The 20931-nt window shown below is 50.7% G+C and overlaps 1 long non-coding RNA gene across 2 annotated transcripts; it reads left to right on the top strand.

The window, feature by feature from the left end:
- The first annotated feature begins 9432 nt into the window (after positions 1 to 9432).
- LOC119713088 (uncharacterized) lies at positions 9433 to 11895 on the top strand. 2 transcript variants are annotated; one of them, XR_005259952.2, is made up of 2 exons: positions 9433 to 10424; positions 11242 to 11895. It is a non-coding gene; the product is annotated as an uncharacterized lncRNA (long non-coding RNA). The 2 variants fall into 2 exon arrangements; XR_011803986.1 differs by having other exon boundaries at positions 11111 to 11895.
- Positions 11896 to 20931: the final 9036 nt, after the last annotated feature.

The raw sequence follows: 20931 nt of genomic DNA, 5'->3' as shown, positions 1-20931 counted from the left end.
GAGGTGGAGAGCGTCCTGTGATCCATTTAACTGTGCCTGCTCCCAGGAGAGCACCACGGAGACTGCTGGATTTGGGAAACCTGCCTGGCCACGCGCACGCTGGTGGTGGGAGACGCTCATGGACAGCAGGGCAGGACGGGGTGGGGAGGGCAGAAGGGATGATGCTCTCAGCAGGCTGCGGGACCAGTGGGGACATCAGTGGCAGCCTCACTGAGCAGGTCTGGGGACAGGCGTGGGTGCTGTTCTCCAGCCAGGGTGAATCTCAGTGAGCTGCTGGCTGCACATAGCCTGTTCCCCAGGTGAAATCCCACCAAGGCGCCGTGTGGCACCTCCGCTGAGCCAGGTGAGTCCTGCAGCATCACCTGGCTCAGACAGACTCAGACCGCTCTCCCCCTGTCGGCTTAGTAATTAAGAAGTTGTTCTTGCCAGGTTAAGAACACATCTTTCTTTACAGAGCAGCCAGCTCTGTTTACCCCTAATTGCACTCTAGGTAAGAGGTTAAGAGGAGAAAGGATCTTATTATCTGGGTGAGCTGAAAACAAATCCCCTACCAGGAGGGCCCGGGCAGCTGTTTGTGCTTCTCCAAGGGCAGGGCTCTGCCTCCGGAACCTCCCCAGAGCCTCATCCCCACCCCAGAGAATTAATTATCTGCTCCTTGTGCCTGGGCAGAGAGCGATGGGGAGGCGATTTCTTTGTTTTACGAGAGGAGTTGTGAGGCTGATGAATTAGGCCTAGCTCAGAGCTCAGAGTCAATTACAGCCCAGCCTGGACCGGCTCGGGGCCGTGCAGCGCAGCGCACCTGGTACAGGGATGCACACGTCCACGCACACGGAGCTGACACAAGGCAGGATTTCTCCTGCGAGGGGCTGAGACCACTCACACTGATCCTATCGATCGGCCAAGGGCTGCAGAAGAAACCCCTGGTGGTGCCAGCCAGGCTGGGCAGTCCCAGGAACCAGCAGCGTGGCCACCACCGCCTGGCATGCCGGCAACGGGTGCCCCCAGCGCAGGTACTGGCTTCAGGGCATGCAGCAGGGCAGCACCCACGAGGGAGGCAGCAGTGGCTTAGTGCTCCTCGGGTCTGTCCTGACCACCAAGGAGCGAGGAGGCCAGCACACAGAACGCAGCACACCAGCAGCCAGCTCGAGATGGAGCTGGGAGCGCAGGGACGGCGCAGGGCGGCTGCCAGGCACCCGCTGGGGTGCCAGCAGGGCTCAGGGAGTCGGAGCTGAGGGAAGGCGCACAGGGGACTTCACACAAAGCATCAGGACCTGAGAATTTTTAAGTACACAGAATCAGAAAAAGCAGGTTCAAAAGTGCTAAAGTTCTCCGATTGCCTTTAGCCCTAAGACGCCGGTCTCCCCACAGTCGTTTCTGTCACAGGGAGGTGGAGCTGCCTGGGAGGGCTGCTTGCCCGGGCTCCTTTCTCTGCAGATGTACTCGCATTTCCCATGCAACCCAGAAAACGTGCTTATCTTCCCCGGGCAGGGATGCTTCTTGACACAGCCAAGAGGAGCTGCAATACGCTCTCTGTGGGAAGCAGGGCGCATTCTCGGCAGGAATTCCTTTCCCATCTCCTGAGCACACCAGTCAGTTCTGAAGCAATCTCTTCTTCTCTGTTAACAGCACAAAGCGTTGGCAGATTACCCAGCTTAAAAAGTAATTTAAACTGCACTTAGAATATATTTCATGAAACATTTCTGAAAACATTGCCACTTCCAGTCTCCAGCCATGACAGTAGCATCTGAGAGAAGCACAGTGCAGTGAAACCTCTCCCTTAAAGTCAGATCTCTTGAAATTTCTGCTGCTTCAAGCTGCTGTTTCTATTCTTTATTCACTTAAAAGGTGAGGGAAATAGGCATAGTCAGTATCAGATTTTGTTGTTTTAAAACTCGTGGAAGTAAATACTTTGATCTAATCACATGTAAATTATGTGTCACTGCTAAAATATGGGGCCGCATGTAAATCTCAGATACAAAAGCAGTCATCACCGTCTCCATGTAGAATGAAAAGAAATGTAGAATATTAAAATCAGGAAGTTCAACTTTATTAGCATAACAGCTTCAGTTTATATTCATGTGCACCAAAAATGCACTCACAGCAAAATGACTTAGGAAGAAGAAAAGCCCTGATTCAGCACACTAACGTAACTTGTATTTAGCTTTAAGCATGTGCCTAAGTCCAGCTGGGCTTAGGTCCAGATGAAGAAAAGTCCTCCGATAGTCAAGACAAAGCCAATAAAAGTTGAACAGATTGCAGGCTGACCAAAAAATCCAGAGTAGTTTTTATCCGAGTTCAGTCTTTGTTTCAATTCACGTGTACTCCGTTGTTACACGGCTCTTTGTCCAGGCCTAGCCCAGGTCCTCTGAGGCCAATAAATTCCTAATGAATACTACCCTTGAAGGACGGAGGACAAAAGCTTCCAGACTGCATCTATCTTCTGCTGACAGCAAAAGAGGTGGATGGAGCAGCTACAGGTAACACCAGCAGCCGAGGAGAGCATCCTGGTGCGTGCAGAGCTGAGCAGGACGCTCCTCTCTCTCTGGTAGACAGACAGGCAAGAAAGGAGTCTCAGCACACACACATCCAGACTAGCACACGCTGCCAGACTTTGGGGCAGAAATGGGAGAAGGGAGGAACCCCAGGTGTGTACAGCTAGGGAAGGAGAAGTCTTACCGTCAGTGAAGCCAGACAGGTTAGTGCAAAATCACAACAAAAAATGTTTGTTCTCAAAGTGAGGCAGAAACACTGAATAATCTGGACAGAGCATTGTCCTGTGAGAACAGGCGCCGGCAGCAGGGAAACACATTTCACAATGATGCCCAAAAAGCCCTAAGCCCCCCAAAAAACTCTTTGGTGCTACAATTTCAACCATTTCCCAACAACCTTCTGTTCCAGGGCAGCAGCACCACACCCTTTCACAGCAATGCGGAGCGTCACTGGCCCCATGCACACGGGAGGAGACCGCGGCTTTCTCGCTCTGCACATTAGGTGACTTCACTCTGTTTGCTGTGAGCTTTTGCAAAAGGTTCCTTTCATCAGCTGCCTTTGAGGTTCTTTGAAAAATGGAAATAATTAGGCACGTGTATTTTCATTGGCACAGAGAGGCTGAAGCCTGATCTGAAAGGCTTTCCCTTTGCAAGAAAATAATAGGTCCAATTAAATGTACTTTATTCTCTGAAGTTCAAACGCCATAGCTTTGGGGGCAAGAATTACGTGCGGAACAGGGATATAGGTATATACGGGACTGGGGTTAAACATAATCTGCTCGGGTTTATAAAACAACGATGCTGATGATTAATAGGGAAGCAAGGGGTGAAAGAGTGCCGCTGCTGTCCAGGGGGACAGCAAAAAAGCCCTGTGTCCACTGGTGCTCGGTCCATGGAGAACCGAGGGACTCCATTTGCATCCGAAATCACACGCCAAGCTGGGCACCGACGGCTGTGGCTGTGATAAAAACACACGGGCCCTGAAGGGAGCAGGATCAGACCCCTCATTATCACTCTCGAGTCCTTGTTCAGTTAATTCTTGCAAGAAGTTTCTAAAGTTTCAAAGGAATATAAATCTTATCAAAGCTTTCCTAATTGCATGTAAATGACAGGTACCGTGTCGCCGAGCGCGGGCTGCGGGGAAGGGGCAGCAGAGCTCTCTGGAACCAGGTCTGATGCTGCATGCAAAACTCACTGCGGAATCAAACCCTCTTAGAAATGTTAACCAAAAGCAAAATTGCAGTTAAAAACATCCAGAGAGGATGCTTGAAAAATAATTAAAATCATGTGAGACAAATCAACATGCTCCTCTGCTTATGGGTCTTGGCTCTCCAGGGGCTAGCGCCTGTCTTTGCTGCCTGCAATGGCTTTCTTCCCATATGCTTGGACAAAAGACACTTTATTACAGTAATTTATCACCCCATAAAAGTGGCTTTCTTGTATTGCTGAATAATTTTGAAAGAAATATGTTTTAAAAATTAAAAATGCAGTCGGTGTATGCACACTCAGGTCTGCTGGGAGACATTTCTGCAACTACTGTAACTGCCTGGGTAGTTTTAATACCTCTACCTTCTATTATTTAAAGTATGATGATATTTTTTCCTTCTCTGAGCTTTGTCAGCTATAAATAAAATATAAGGGTTGAATTGTACAGGGTATCTGTAAGCACTTCCATTATTGATACTTAATGTTACTTGGAGGGGCTGCTGAGACCACGGTGCTTCTCGTTTGCACCTGGACCCTGAGGCCCCACCGAGAAGAGCAGAAGGTGCATGTCCGAGAGGTTGTTTTCTCTGTGCACACTCCCATGCTTTGTCCATCATCTTCCAGCAAGAAAATGGGGCATAGCCACACACCCCTAATGAAACATTGAACTAAGATGCTTGGGGAACTTGTGCGAACTGCTTGGTGGGGTGCAGGACTGACTGAGGAGCTTCCCAGGACTCAGCCAATGCTCAGACAAGGCCTAGAGCTGGGGCTGTGATCCCCAAACAGCAACAACTTGTTTTGCATTTATTCTCCTGGATCACCAGGGTCCTTTGCCTGGAACAAAAAGCTCTGGAACAAAGGGAGCCTCTGCTCCTGGGACTCATCATTTAAGGTGTCACCCGTATTTATCTCAGTGGATAAACTGGTGTGGATCCTGCCCTCCCTGCCATTCCTTCAGGGTTTTTCAGCCCACGTGGCAGATTCCAGCCCATGCAGCCAGGACCCGAGCGCAGTGCCAGAGCTGGGCCACTGCTGGGTAAGGGCAGGCACGGCCAGGCTCGGCTGTCCGGGTGTCTGCAGGCTCGCACAGGGAGGGCAATGGGCAGAGCAACACCTCCAGCACCTGCAGCTCTGCGAAGGGAAGGGAAGGGGCAGGGGGCAGGGAGCTTTCCCAAGAGCTAATGACCACCTTTGGTTTTACTGCAGCCCGGAGAGATCACAGAGCAACCGGACTGCTAATCAGCCCCGAGAACACACCAGCATTTGCCTGATGAATCAGTACGCACCCTGAGCTGAATTTCCCCTTCATATTCTCTGTTTTCCATATTGCCTCAGAACTGGTAATGACTGCATCAGATACCCTTTGCCAGCCATACGCTAATTACAGATCTGCAACCAGTCCTGATGCCTCTTCAAACCACAAGATGATAAAATTAGATCATTACTCACATCACCCTCTTTGCAGACAATTATCAGAGGGATGCAACCGTATCTCCCCACTTCGTTTTCTAAGAAGTGACTTCAAGACCCGGGGAGTGAGACAGTGAGTCATGCTCAGAGGTTTCTTCATCAGCTTTTATTTAATCAGAGTTAACAAAATGTAGCGCTGTTCTCTGGGCACAGATACCTAAGCACCAAACACATGTAGCAGCTCTTCCTTTTGCTGCAGCAGCCGCACAAACCCCGGGTTGTGAGTAAACCCAAATCTCCGGTCCGCAGTGTAAAACCAGAGGGGCTGCCAGGAAAATCACAGGCACCGGGATCAGAGCGAAAGCAGAAGGGTGGGAGCCGGCACCCAGCCACGAGCAGAAGGGAGAGTCCCCGAGCTCTTTGGCTGGCAGATGGACTCCGTCTGTACCGCACAGCCCTGAGCTGCCATTTCAGGGGGAAGCGCAGCAAGCAGTGGCACAGACACGGGGCAGGGCGCTGAGCACTGGTGCTGGGTCCACCTAGACAGACGCTCACTTGTTGCGCTCGGGCTGTGGGACAGGTACGGAGCTACATGGGGAGACAGCAGTGGCTCACCTGGCCAGTGCCCTGCCTCCACCAGCGGCCACAGGCAGGTGCCTGGGGCACAGTTTGAAGCCCAGCCTCCAGTTTAGGTGTGTTTATGGAGTCATTTGGGGAGAGACGCACCGGGTTGGGCTGGGCTTTTCCCACATGTGCCCTAAAGCCTTCTGAATGTCTGAAGTGGCACAAATCCACAGTCCTGCTCACACTGCCCTTGCAGCCAGCTGTGTGAGCTCCTGCTGCGCCTTTCTGGGCATTCCCAGACAGTCCTGCAGCATCACAGACACTCACAGGCCTGCCCTGATTATGCTTCGTGTTATGGTACCAGCCTTACGCAGCTTAAACACATTAATAAATAATGAATTGATATTGTTGGCTCGCTCTATATGTAAGCAGCATGTGTCCAAAATGGTTACCAGCACATCAGTGGAAGCTACCATAGATAATTATAAGCTACAATTAAAAGCAATCTATTGCTCTGCTGGACTGTGTAGCAGTGTGTAATAAAAGATTAACTACTTATTAAAATAGCTACAGGTATTTCATTAACCTTTATGCATTATTTCTAGTGGGGCTCGCCTACACCGCAGTGACTGCAGTGACTGAGTGGGCTCCGTGACAGAGGCACTGGGCAGGCTACAGGCAGCCCCGTTCTGGCACTGCGTGACTAGCAGCCCTGTGAGTGCTTAGCCCCAAGTATTTACCCAGCTACTTGGGCTGCATTTCTGGCCCTTGCTGAGCTCTGTGCTGCGGCAGTGATCTGGCCAGCAGCACACAACCAGCAGGTACGGTGCCACCGGCGGAGCTGCAGCCCCGTGGGAGCACAACCAGACGCCTCCTTGGCGCCCTGCATGCCACAGCCCTGGCAGAGCCAGGCCACCCCGCGCAGTGCCCGTTCCCAGTGCTGGCATCCCAGGCTGGATGCCCTGGCGGCCGTCCTGCACGCCGCAAAGACATTTTGCCTCTGCATAGTGGCCATTCCCTGTAATTCTCTAGTGAGCAGTTGAACTCTTGCCCCTGGTTTCCTTCCCGTAATAGAAATCAGACGAGTCTGTTTTCCGGCAAGGCGTTCTGCAGGGAGCCCTGGATGGCTGCGCTCACCTTCACCCTGCTGGGAACTCCCACACCGCCCCGTGCTGTCTGCACCTGGGAGCTGAGATACTTTTAGTGTGTTCATCTCTGATCAGTCGGATCTGGATTTACACCGACGTATGGAAACTCAGGCAAAATCTCTTCTCTGAGCACATGCTATTAGCTCTGCTGATTACTCCCAGCAGTACTTACCACTGGATAAGAGAGGCTTTCAGAACTGAAGTACTTCAAGGACTGTGTTTCCTTCACAGAAGCTAGTCTGCTTCTTGAACACCCTGCTACTTGAAGCTCTTTCTGCCCATGGCAGCCTATTACAAGCCTGCAGAAACTAAATCGACTCAAAAAGGGTTTGCGACCGAAAAGTGGTTTTCGGGAATGCCTTTTAAGTGTGTAAAATAGCTTCATGGCTTGTTGAAAGCCATCAAGAGGGTATGCTTGAGGAACAGTGTTTGGAGACAGCAGAAAATAGCTCTTCATTCCAAAGGATGGGAAAGTGTCTTTAGTTCTCTCGTCCTCTCCTATGCAAATGATTTCCTTTAATGTGTCTGGTCCTAGAGTGATAAAGGACACACCTTCTCCATCAGATGAAAGTGCCATCTCTTCTCTGTGTTCCTCATCAGGCTTTCACTGTGCAGGAGAGACTCTGAATTCTTCCTTTAACTTCTCAGACGTGGCTGTGTTTAAGCCCCCCCGTTACATCCCATTTGGCTCTCTAGCCTCACCAGCTCCCATCTGAGACCCCGCCGAGGCTGCAGCCTCCCTGTATTCCCACTGCAGTGGGACCCAGTCACACCTAAGGGACCTCCACTATGCTTGATCTGAAAGAGGTGTGGCACGTGGAAAAAACAGCCCTTGAAACATGCACACAGCAGTTCTGTAACCCCAGCCAGGGTTCAGCAGCTGTACACAGGCAGATTCCCTAAACCACTGCACTCCGCATACGCTGCTCACCAGCAAAGCCGCTTCTGTGCCGAGACGCAGCTCCTGCCTGCTCGTACCTTTTGCTTCTAAAGGTTGGAGCCTCTCTGATCTATCAAGGTGAGGAGGAGAAGGATTTTGCTCACAAAGATCTGTGATCCCCATCGGTCTGCACCTGTGACTTCACACCAAACAAAGCCCTTAGCTGGCAGTGCCAGGTGTCACAACGGCCATGTGGGGCTGCCCTGGTGTAACATCGCTGCTGCCCTCACACACCAAACAGCTCAAAGCAGAGGGCTTGGGAACCTCTCAGCAAACTCAGGAGAAGTTTCCAGCCTGTGAAGTTAGTTGAGGAGTTTCCTTTCACACAGCTCTGCTTTCGGTGACATATTAGGAATGCAGGCACCTTGTTTCCACCAGACTATCTGTGTGCTGAAGCTTGTCTGGGAGAGGAACCCTGCCCAGACCCTCTGTGACCAGGGGCACATCCAAGAGCTCCCAGCACAGGAGCACAAAGTTTGCGAAGCAGCGTGACTCACCACGAGGGATAAAATATCAGCCTGCGGGAATGGCTCCAGGAGCACTGTACGAGAGGAGCTGTGAGGTCTGCCTGCCGCGAGCTCCTGCCCCCGAGCAGCTGGCAATCAGCGCCGCCGCAGCATGGATTCTTCTCTAGCCCCCTGCAGCAGGGGGGCAGCACGGTTCAGGTGCCCAGTCCTCAACGATGCGGTGCTGATCAGCTCAGCAGTGCTTGTGGGTAACGAGGCATGCCAGGGCGATGCACGTTGCCTTTCGGCCCTGATAAATCTTTGACCCCAACGTAATTTGCAACACTGAATTGCAAGTACAAACTGTATAAAGGAGACTCGTTTTTGTTAATCTCAGGGATCCAGCCTTGCAGTGCAGTCCCCCTGAACAGTAGCAGAAATTGCCCTGTTGCACATGGTGAAAGGTTATGGAAGACGTGGCAGGTAGCAAAGGTTCTGTAAAGCTTTTCTTTGGCTTCTGTCTCCTTGGGGGTTGAAAATGTGGTTTTCTGCTGTGACATTGTACACAGGGTGTGGAGCACAAGGAGATTTGTGAACTGCTTTCTGGAGAGCAAATGCCTTTCAGTTATGGCGTGTGCAAACTTAGATGTCTTACGCACGATTTAGCAAAAATGCAGCACTTCACTAAATTGTCCTTGTGTTTGCTTCATCCCACTCGCTGCTTTCAAACACAGAAAGCACTCTTCTCCTTGTCAGAGATCCAAAGAAGACAAGCCTCTGAAGAGAGCATTCCTGCCCAGGGCTGGATCCAGAGCTCTGCACTTGACTCAGTTCATAACAAGTGTCCCTGAACTGGCTGTTTACAGGATGAATGAAATATTTTTCACCCTTTGTTTGCCTCAGTTCTTGGCACTTCTGCAAACCATGAAAAGCTGAAAAATCTGAAGCTTGCCAAGAACTGTTAATATGAAAAATTAATCTTTCCCTTGTAGTCTGGCAGTCACATCTCGTGTCTCACATTTGATCTTGAGCAACACCTGAGCTTTTTCCTACAAAATGGTGCAGAGCTGGGGCTCCACATACATCTTCTGCAGGTGCCCTCTCTCCTTTGTAGCGTCGGAGCAGGCAGGCACTGCCACACAGCTCACTCGGCTGCCTCCTCCACAAGCACTCAGCTTTTAAAACAAATCCTCGGCTGTTTTCATCCTCTTAGCCCATATTCCAATTTATCTCATCCACTGAAGCAGCCACGGGTATTTCAAACCTGTCTCTAAGCATCTGAAAGAAGTGCTGAGCACTCACAGCTCCCTCAGCAGTCGGTGGGTGCTTCGTGTTCCCTGAAACTCCCCGACACCGGAGCCAACCCCGCTGCCTTCCCAAGCACTGCAGGTGCAAACTGGCCTCGTTCCGCTGTGGTTGGCTGCAGCCCACCAGCTCACGCTGGCACTCTGATCCCACCCATCCTCTTGGCAAGGCCACTGGAGGGTTGTTTACACGGCTGGCCACTGTTTGGCCCACGCTAGTGCTTCAAATATATAAAATACTGCATGCAAGTTGAGATGGGATTGCTTGAATGGGGAAGGATTATCAGGAAGCCAGGCTGGGCAAGCAATTGCGTGATGTGCACGCCTTGTCCCATGCCCTGAAACACAGCACCGGCCACCCCGCTCCGTGCCCCGCTCAGCCAGCAGCCCGGCGGGGCGATGAGCAGAGCGGTGCTGGGAGCAGGCAGCCCCGGCAGGCTGTAACAGGAGCTGCGGGCCCAGCTGCGTGCGCTGTAAAACTCCCCTTGACACCGCCACGGCCCGCTCCGTGGAGCCCTGGAATGGTGTCAGCATTTCTCAGACAGCACCATATCAAGTTCCCGCAAAGATTTTCAAAGAGGTGTTTGCTTCCCTGAGTTTTCTTTGAGTCAGTGCAAAGTGAAGGACCGAGGAGGGGAGAAGGCAGCGCCCTGCGAGTCTCGGGCCAGCCTCGGTGCCTTCCAGTCTTGTCCCTGTCTGCCAGGCGCCCACCCACACTGGTACATGGAGGGGCCGGGCAAGGCCAGCACCTGAGGGGGAGCCGGGCACTCGCAGCAAGAGCTCTCTTCCTTACAAGCTGCCACGGGCATTCGTCTAGGAAGAAGGATCAGGCACCGAGGCTGCCGTCCTGGCACCTCCCAGCAGCACTAAATAAAAACCGGTGGCAAGACGAGGAGGGACTCCTTTATTTACTTGTAAGTGCCGGGGACCAGAATACAATTCTGTGTTTCTTTCTCGGGTCAGGAATGTGTTTGTAGCTTGGAGCTAATTAAAATGCTAAATTACCTCCAGCAACTGCAGAGAAAAAGCAGAGGAAAATCATAATTTAATTACTTGTGAGAAATACGTTTAAGTTGCTCAGTTCATTTTGAGATAAACAAACGAAAGCACGAAGATTTGACGCTTCGGTGGGTTTTCAGAGCAGGAAGCAGTAACATTTCTGTCTGTAGGAACTTCCTCTGGTTCCCCTCTTGGCACTACGGGAACTTCAGGAAGCTGCCTGAAAGAGGCACAAAACCCTTGCTGTGGCAAGAAGCCAGCCCCGTCCTGAGCTCTGCTGCACAAAGGCAATGCAGACGAACCCACCCAGCGCCAGGGTACGACACTGATCCCAGCCCGGCCTGACCCCCCGGCCAGGGCCCTGTGGCTGGGCAATAGAGAGGGCACTGGATGGACACGAGTCACCACCATAAAGTACGTATCCCGCCCAGACACACTGTTAAGATCCATCTTTCTCATTTGGAGAAGCAGATTTTGCCATCCTCCCCCACCCCTTTAAGCTCAGAAATGTTAACAAACGCTGCAGTTCAGAGGTATGAACAAGGCTGTCCTGCTAATGTGTCTCTCTCGATTCCTGTCATGCTGCCCTGGTGATATTCAGCGTGATAATGAAGGCAGCAGGGAAGGAGGAACAGAGAAAATAGCAAACAACCTGGGAATAATGTGGAGTTGCCATGAAGAGTCACAGATTCGCTTACCGGAATTTAGAGCAGTTTGATTTTTCCTCTGCAGCCCTGCTTGTTGTGGCAGAAGCAGGACGTGGCGGCAGCACCACCCAACAGGGCTCAGCACGGCAGGGGCAGCTCAGGTGCAGCCGGGAAGGTCTGGGCCAGGCGTTTTCCAGCTCAGAGACACTCCTCGCCGGTGGAAGGAGGGGGTGCAAACAGCCCCAGGACTGACCCCTCACGGCCTTGAGACATTCCTGCTTAACCTGGGCTTATTTCAACTTATTTCAACTGAACTTCCTCGGTTCGCCGGGCTCCCAGAAGTAAGGGCCTTGTTCTGGTTTCTGCAGAGCTCTGTAGACATGGATTTATTTCCTTGTGAGATGATTTTTTTTTTCATGTTGTCATTTGTTTTGTATCTTTCCTAACAGACACAGTGTTTAATTTGCTGTAACTAAATATACCGAGATTTCAGTGACTTTTCTGTCAGTTCCCATAACTCATTTTGATGGGAGCCCATTGGATTTTAATGGAAACCTATTAGGTGAACATATTGCAATCATTAATGAACCTGATGTGTGATTATACAGGGAACCACCTAAAGGCAATTAAAACCTATCAAGACCACTAGAGAATAAAGAGAAGGGAAGTTAGTCTTGTTTAAGACAACTGGCGCAGACAATGATCTGAGAAGGAATTAAATAATCCTTGATGAACAAAAGTTGCGTAGGTGGCTACCTACACACGCAAGCAAGGGTTTCTTTTGAAAATCAACAATTACAGGAGTCGGTTTCTGTTCTGTCTGTTCTGTTCTGTTCTGCTGCAGGTGATGTTTAGACAGGGAGGCTCAGCCTTTTCCTTCCTATTGCCTAACTCGGACATTTTGCTTATCCTCTGGTTCTCTGTGTCTGGGGCAGGAGAGCACAGTGTCCTGACACCCCTGTTCTTGTAGGCCCAGGCAGATGGAAGCAAAGGAGTGGTAAAGCCGCTTGTTTCAGAAGGATTTCCTGGGTGACACTGTGCCTGGGTGGCGCACGCATAATTTTCAGTGTGTACTCAGGGCAGTACAGAGCTTGCACGCAGCTAACAGGGAGCACAGAAATGGCAATAGCCCAGAGGAAGAATTCCAGGTGTGGCAGGGAGCAGAGCCGTGTCCCACCCTACGTTTTCTTTTCATCTTATGTTCCTGCCCCCATGAAAAGTTTCTTGGTGCCAGGGATTTATCCCCACGGCCACGAAGGGCTAGCTTCTCCAAGAGAAAGCTGCAGGCTCAGAAGGTGTCCCCAAATCACTGAGAAACGCCTCAAAATCAGAGGAAATCCTACTGCTTGCCAACCACTAGACAATTAAAGGGTCCCCCACTCAGCTGTCATTGACATGCTCTGAGTGCCCCCGGTGCAGAAAGCAGGGAACGTAATTAGCTGGCGGGCGATGTCCACCAAGTGCCATTCCCGAGCACGTTTGCCTCAGTCCCTATTCAGCAGCCTCAGCAGCGAGGCTGCCTCCCCATCCACTGGCAAAGGCTTTCGCCAAGATTTTAGAATTCAACAATGAAACAGGCCTGCAACTAAAACATTTATCTGGCAGTTTTCCCTCTTTAAGTCAAAGTGTTATGTTGGCACACTGCGCTGTGGGTGGCGATTTGCCAGAGAAAAGCATGTGTTGGAAAACCTTGCTCAATATTATAGCAATCTCGTGCTCGCAAGCCTCGTACGACGCGAGGAGGAGCCTGCCAGCAGGGCTCGCAGCCGGCCTCCCCTCTTCCCCAGGCAGGCATGGAGCAGAGCTCGACAGCGGCCCAGAGCACTGGGGAAACGAGGTGTTGCTGGCTGCGGCCTCGTGTGCTGCTCGTGGGGCTGAGGAGGAACCAGCGAGGCCGGGAGCACGCGGGGGCTGCCGCCAGCACCACTCAGCCGGTCCGCAGGAGGAAGCTCCACGGGGGACAGCACAGAGAGCCGGGGGGTGTATTGCAGAAACATTTCCCTCTGGGTGCCTGAGTTTCTTTGGGGCCAGCCCGAGTGTTTTTATACGGGGCAGAAAATCTTCGTTGGAGCAGAAGGACCACGGGGGCTTGTCTGTAGCACAGAAATCCCAGGGAGGAGGCAGCGGGAACTTAATATGCAGCAGAGGCCTGGCCTCAGGAGCCGGTTGCATCATTCATTTAGCAACGCTCAAGCCATGGAGCAAGAGCCGGGCCTCCAAGTACGCGCTGGGCATTGTGCTGCTGCCAAGCTCCTTCCGAGGAGAGCCAAGGAGCGAGCCAGGGCACAAACAAGAGGGCGAAATGGAGCATTACAGAGCCAACCAGACCCAGGGCGCTCTTTACTCTGTGCCCCACTGCCCAGGTGCCTGGCCAGGTACGGGACCAGCAGCACTGCTGTTTGGATGGGTGCAGAAGCAGAGGCTGATGGCACAGCTCAGCCCCGTGCCTGTGGAGCTGTTCCCCGAGCACACACAGTGAGCACTCCGCTGTGTCCCACCAGAACCGGGCTGGAGTTCAGCCTCTGGGGGCGTTTCTAACAGGGAGGTCTCTGAGGCTCAGAAGGCCACTGCTGAAAGCAGGGCTCTAACTCAGCCTCTGAGGCATGTGCTGGGGGTCACTGGGTGACACAGGGGCCTCTGCTTCAGTAGGTGGTGAAAAGTGCAGCCTTGTCTTCGAGTTCTTAGTTGGGACTGGGATTTCTCATTGCACTTTACGTATGGAAGCAATATTCCTCTCAAACGGTCACGCAGGCGCAGCACTGCTGCAGGAGTTGCTCCGAATCACCTGGGTAGGGAAGATATGGCACAGATAAATGCTCACAGTGCTCGGTACGGACACAGAGCAGAGCTGCAGCATTGCAAACTTGTTAGCGAAGCAAAGTTCCTCACAGTCATGCAGCTACAGGAAATGAACAGTCCAACCTGCTACGGTTATCGCAAAGTGTGGTTAGAGCAAGAGCAATTTCATTTGTATTTAATGAGGTTTCCAAGTAAAGACATTCTGGGTTTTCTAGGATCTTCATCTCGCTCTATTTAAAGCCAGCAGCAGGGCAGATGTCACACAGGAAATAACACCGCTGGGCAGCTGAGCTCCTGCAGCAGCAGAGCCGCTGCGCTCCTGAGTTGCACAGAGCAAATACTGGAATCTAGCACACCTCAGTGGAAGTCAGCAGAAGAGCCCCCTTGTCAGGGCTGCCATGCCTGGTGCACTTGCTGCTCCAGCCGTCCCGCAGAGCCCCCCAGCCCTGCGGTGCCAGCAGGCAGCAGCCATCCCGGGTGACAGGGTCAGGAAATAACCGTGCGGGGCCGCCGGCGCCCAGAGTTACTGTGCAAACAGGGGGACACTTCACTTCCCCCCCAAAAATGTGTGAAGGGCCAGAGGGGGAAAACGCGTGGCTGTGATTAATGCCCCAATCTTTTATGAATAAACCTTCATAATTCTGTCTGCGCCACCTCAGTGATGCCAGGAGCTGCTGTGCTCTCAGGTCTCCCAATGCATGCAGTTCTGTAAGTTTGCTTTGAAAAAAAAAATACAGAGACTACATTAATATTGTGCACGTGCCACCAACGCAAGCCTTCCTCCAAAATGCTTCCCTCCTGGCAGAAGTGCATGTGCCTGCAAACCTCCTCAGGACTCCTGGTCTGTTTCCTATTTACCCTCCATTTGAACTGAAGCAGGAGATTAGAAAACAATCCCTTCCTTTTCTGCAGGTTGCTTGCTTTCTGTCTCTGTGGCGTGGCTGGCCTCGTCCCTGCTGCAGCTGAGCAGCCCGTCCTGCTGCATGCTCCAGTCTGGGATTTTTGACCTTTTGGAGAAAACCCCAGTCCCACTAACGGCAGATTCTCCATTCACAAACACTTCTGACATGGGGGACACCTTTCCATTCTTCCTCTTTCCCCAAACCACAAGCAGAAGCTTTAATTACCTTTTCTTACCTTTTAAGACGTTTAACCCTCTTCTTACTGAGCTCCCTGGGCAAGCTCAGCGACTAATTTGCCTTTAATTTGTGCCTGATGTCCCCTGAGATGTGTGGCTTTGTGGACTTCCAGTGCCAGAGACCACAGGTTTAAAACACACAGCAACATCTGAGGCGGGAGGTGGGATCTGGAGTGTTTGTACATTTTTGTCTGTTTTATGTCCCTCTTCAGCCCAGCTTCCAGTGATGGAGGCCATGAGCAGCACTTGCAGAAGTGAACGGATAGCATGGGACGGGCGGTATAATTCTGTTTTCATCGTTCCAATCCAACATACCTCAACGTTTATGTTGTCCTTCGATAGATTTATTTGCTATTTGGTGCTTGGATTCACTAAACCTAACAGAACCCTTTCAGACCTGTCACAGTCACTCCAGGCTGTCACAGACCCTTCTCACACCGTGGATTCTGTCCTCACCTCACCAGTCCCACTCCAGTCCCTGCCTTCCCAAGACACACAACTCTCCTGCACCAATATAATGCAGGGATCATACCTGTATATCACATTAGCACTGTGATAGCCTATTTTCATCCTGATCCTCACACTTACTCCTGGCTCTAAATTGTTCTTTATAAAGAGGTCTGCAGGGACCTTGTTATTTTTATTGCTGTAATAAGGCAGCTCTACAGGAGAGAAGGGAAGTGTTTAGAAAGATAGCAAAGACCCCGAGGCTGCCTGAATGTCAGGGAGGGCCTGTTGCAGAGGCCAAGCAACCTGGGCTCTTGCCTTGGTGAGCACTAATCCCTTTGGCTTGCCAAATGGGCACCAGGCAGTAAAAACAAAGGGTGACGCTGCCCGACTCGAGGATTAACCTGACCAGGACAGGAGGCAGAGCAGGGCTGTAACACCTCCTTAGAGGGGGCTTTGGAGCGGTGGATTCAGATTCCCTCTAATCCTCAGGGAACAGGCTCCTTCAGCAGCAATGACCTAAACCCCAGGGAACTGCTTAGCACGAGCAAATTAGCAGCATCACATTTATGTATTTCAGGTAACTCAGAGCACAGGCTCAGCAGGCAGGTAGCAGGCGAGGAGCGTTACCCGAGCTGTGTGTGCAGCAGCACCAGCACTCAGCAGCCCTGCTGCAGGGGCACTGGGGCAGCACGGGCACCGCAAGCTGCCTGGGCACCCTCCTGCCCTGCCCTGCCCAACCCGGGTTGCTCTGGGAGCATTCCTAAGAGTTTGTGCATCCATAGCATGTCCCTCCTGCACCGCTAAGTGACAGTTTCATCCTGAGCTGAAGGCCTGTGCAGCAAAGCCTCTGACCAGGCTGCTTTACAGTGAAGGCATTTCCTAGAAAGATTTTGAGAGGAACACACAACATGAGTCCTGCTCCTTGCTGGCTGTTTGGGGTCACCATTACCTTCAGGCTGAGCAGTTGGTGGCTGCAGCTACGCTCCTAGGATGGGGACTGACTGAAGGCTCAGCAGACTGCGGCGCATCACCAGATTCACCTCTCAAGACACAACAGAACTGGTTTCCAGAAAGGGCAGAAAGAGAAGAGGCTTGGTGGACACAGGGAGACGAGGCAACAGATGGCCATGTAAGCACTGTGTGTCCACAGAGAGTCAGTGTGCTGGCTGGAACAGCTATTGATCCCATTAGTGCTACTGTCTAGTTCGAACGCAAGTCCTCCAGTGTGCATGACAGGAGGTCAGGGCCTGGACTGCATTTCCAAATCATGCAGTAATAACAGAGAGAGAACGCTGAAGGTAGCGCAAGTGTAAGAGACTTCCAGGATTACAGCTGAAGCAAAAACAAACATTACATAAATTGGGTGACAAGAGCCGTGCCCATCCTTGCTGCAGACACACTTGCTGAGCAGAGATGCTCAGAACGCTTTTGTTCAAATGTCAAAACCCAGAAAATGCTGTTTCATCAGGAACAGAAGTGCTCCCTGGGAACATGGGCAGTTCAGCAAAGCTTGAAACAAGAGCATTTCTGAACAATTTGTTCCTACATCCTGGAGTCTATATCCCCACATACTTTAATGTTATATATCATCCCTGACACTTGGAAATTATTGCACTGAGATGCTTCTGTACCAGAGAAAGGTAATGTTTTGATAATGACGTTTTGCGTTTTTCGTCCCAACTGAAATATTTGAGACGTTTTGCCCAATGTAGTATTTCAACATTTTGATTTTTATTACAATTTAGGTCAAAAAAAAATCTAAAATATCAGAATTTCTTGGGGGACCAATATTTTGTTTTCCAAACAGCCTTATTGCTGAGAAACTAAAAAGTTAGTGTCTTGGGAAGTGATTCAGTGCTGCAGCAGCATCTCAGACATAAGAGTACACTCTACTAATAGATGAGGCTGTTGTACGATGCTAATATGGAAACGAGAGCTCCAGCAAACTGTTCCTCTCCCTGGTGAACAGCCGAGCTCAGTAGCTCACAACTGTTTGCTTTATAAGCTCCCTTGTTGTTGCCATGAGGCCAAGCACACATATTTAGTTCCCTCAGCGTTCCTGCAAGACTTAATACTTATTCCAGGTTCCCTCTTGGCACAGAGAATTCGCTGGTTTGATCCAAAAGTGAAAGCAGCTTTTCTTGTCTCAATCCCATTGCTTTCAGCAAGTGGCAACTCGTTTTTCCGAGTGTGCTGGGATCGAAAGCGTACCTGTGGCACCCATAACCACTTGGCCTGGAAGACCTGCAGCAAGCCATTCTGCCACCGTCATCTCAGAGTTCCTTTTAAGATCTCACAAGGCAGTGACTGATCTGCCCATTGCAATGGGTTTGACTAATATTTCATTACCTATCCCGACTGAAAATGTTGTTTGATTTAGGTTCAAAGAGCTCATTATATAGGGATGTTTTTTTTCTCAGATGGGAAAAAAATCAAGTGCAGAGTAAAAAAGTATCAAATGCTAAGCTAATTACATTTTGCCAAGGTTTGGTTGGTGTATGACTGTATCTGAGATTTTGCTCATTACCAGTTGTATAATATAATTTCTACTGCACAGTTAATTAGTACCCAAAAAGTAACCAAAGGAATTTATACAAGCCTGGTTGGAGGACACGAAATAAATCACTGAGGAATAGGTCTGGGGAAAGTCCCCAGTGAGGGCATTTTCACTACTGAAGCAAAACACTCAGAGGTTTAACCTCCAAACCTGACAGATGTTTGGGAAGAAGCTCAGAAGCTTCTCAAGGACTGCCTGTGTGCCCTAGTCAGACAGTCGAACTCCATCTCCTTCCACGAGCCGTGTGCTTTACCTAGCTGATGTCAGCAGATTTCAGCAGGGGCTCAGGCCGGGATCCTGCTTTCCGCTGGCTTGGCAGAAGCCCCGAGCGACATCCAGCCTGAGCGCAGCTCCTTTCATCGCGGCGCACCGCTTCCAAGCCTGCTCCGCTCGTGATGGCTCACTCCAAACATCTGAAGCTGACAGAGAAGTATCACTTAAGCACTAACACAGATACCTCCGCCTTCCACCACCACGGTATTCGTCCTGAGACAGTGGAAAATGTCATCGCTCCTTTGAAGCCAGGAGCGCTGTGACAGGCCAGCTGACAGCCCGGCTCCCTGACGGCCAGCCAGGCTCCCCCAGGTTCTGCGCGGCCACGCGATTGCCTTCCCAGCTGTGCTGTGTGCCTGGGGAGCTACCATCGCCCTCCTGAAAGGCTTCGTTTTGGCCAGAGCTGCTCACCGCTGCGGGGCCGGGACATGCTGCCAAGCTGTTGCTTCCATTTTGAGGCAGAATCATCCCGCATCAGATGGGATTTACTGCCTCTGTGGGTTGGGTTCGTTCTCCAAGTCAGCTGAGCTATTCTGAACTCGGGGTTGAAGGTGGAAGGAATAGCTCTTTGTTTATTCCTTCTAAAGCAGCTCATTCGCTCCTACTTTCTGCCCTTTTCCATTCGGATGCTTTTGCCCTTTGAAACATTTCCAGTTGTTTCCCCCCCAGCCCAAAGAGAGACTAAAATTTACTACGTCCATGTGTGTACTCTCTGTGAGGCTCTTCCAGCAGCTCAGCAAGAAATACAGCCCGCGGGGATGCGTTAAAACCAATGACCATCCCAGACTGCTTAAAGGGAAGTCAGATACCAGTAACCAAATACATTGCCATAAAATGTATTGCTCTGTCTGGATCTGTGTTTGCCATCACTTTAAAGCCTAGAAGTGGTCTCCAATTTGCCTGTGTTGGAATTCGTCATTATTCACCACTCCTCCCAAATCCGATGTGATCTGCAAACTAGGAAATCTTGCTTTCTATGTCCTCAGCCAAGTCTTTCATACACTGTAACTATCAGAAAGACCAGGATCCGCCAGTGCAGTCTCCTACAGTACACGCTCCTTTATTAACTTGTCTTTCATCTTGAAAGGCTTCTATTTATGCCTCCTTTCCCCACTCTGCTCCTGTCCTCTGGCCAATTTTCAATCAGTGAGCCAATTCTTCCCCTTTCCAACTCCCCACCTTTAGACATTAACCTCCGACGTGGGACCCTGTCAAACACCGTCTGAAGATCCAAGCCTCTCCTGACTGCTGCTTAGCCTCTTGTCTATGCTGACAGGAGTGTATGTTCTAAAAAAAGAAATTTCCAAAAGTTAGCGAGGCAGAAAAGGTCCTTTCCGGAAACCACACTGGCTATCTTTGGTCAAGCTGTGCGTTTCTCAACAGGCCACCTTTCATCTATTAAAACATTTTCTAAGACTCGTCTTCACCTGAAGAGAAACGAACTTCCCTGCAAGACCCTGGTGCACATCTGGGTTGTTCCTTAAATAATGGTGGGAGGCTGTCCGCCTTCCACCTTTGAGGAATCTCCTGCAAAACACTTCAGCTCTGTGAAGTGCCTGTGAAAACCTTTCCAATTTAGACCCACAGTTCCTTTAACCTCTCTAATAAGAGAGCCATAGAGTAGGGGGTTTGGTACCAACCATCCACTTCACACCCTCGCTCCCTGAAAGCTTCGTTTTCTGTGCTCTCTTTTCCTTTGAGGAATAAAGTCTGGTTTCCACCTTTCTACTTACAACTTTGGTCCAGGCGGCTCCTCTCTGACTCGGGTGTATTCTCTCTGCCAGTAGCCAAGCCTGACATTTCTGCTTTCCTCTTTATGCTCCTCTACTCCACAACCAATAGATTAAAACAAAATTAGCTTCCATCTTTGCCTCCAGCCCTTTCCTTCCTGCTGACACGCAGACTCCGCCAGCTTGTTCTCACCCTGCTCGGCTCCAATGCCAAAATGTCCCCAATTACCAAAGAATCCCATATATCCTGCTCTGTGTGTGATCACTCCTACACCATTATCTTGCCGCTCAATTCATAGCCTCTGCCTGGAAGCCGCAGTAAACCTGTCTCAATGTGCCACTTTACATCCACATTGAGTCTCCTTGGTCTCCAGAGGAGTGTCTCAGCTCACAGTCACCTTCCTGCTATGCCATTTACAGAGATATGTGTGTGCACAAACGGCTTCCTTCCTTGCATGCCAGATGAGATGAATATCTTATGTTGCTTACATAGCCTCATAAACAGGTATTTTCCCATGCCACCGTGTTGCTTTGCATGATTAGAAAGAGCTGACTTAAACACATTCAAATGATTGCGTGGGCTAGTTACAGTACGCTGTGTGGAGCTGTTGTAATTTTTATCCTCCATATATCCAAACTGTCCTGGACAAAAATGCTATGTCTGTAAAATGAAAAGGAGCAAGATCAAAACTCATCTGGTGTTCTTGGGTTTGGGTCATTGTTGGGGCTTGGTGGGAAGGGATAAAAAGATCAGCCCCAAATTATTTATCTGTTCAGCCAGCCTGAATTCCTCGCAGCTTCAGTTCATCCCAAATGTACCGATGTAGG

This window comes from Anas platyrhynchos, chromosome 18 (assembly GCF_047663525.1).
Source record: "Anas platyrhynchos isolate ZD024472 breed Pekin duck chromosome 18, IASCAAS_PekinDuck_T2T, whole genome shotgun sequence".
NCBI classification, from domain to species: Eukaryota; Metazoa; Chordata; class Aves; order Anseriformes; family Anatidae; genus Anas; species Anas platyrhynchos.
Note: the sequence above shows the minus strand (reverse complement) of the source record. Positions and strands in the feature narration are given on the sequence as shown.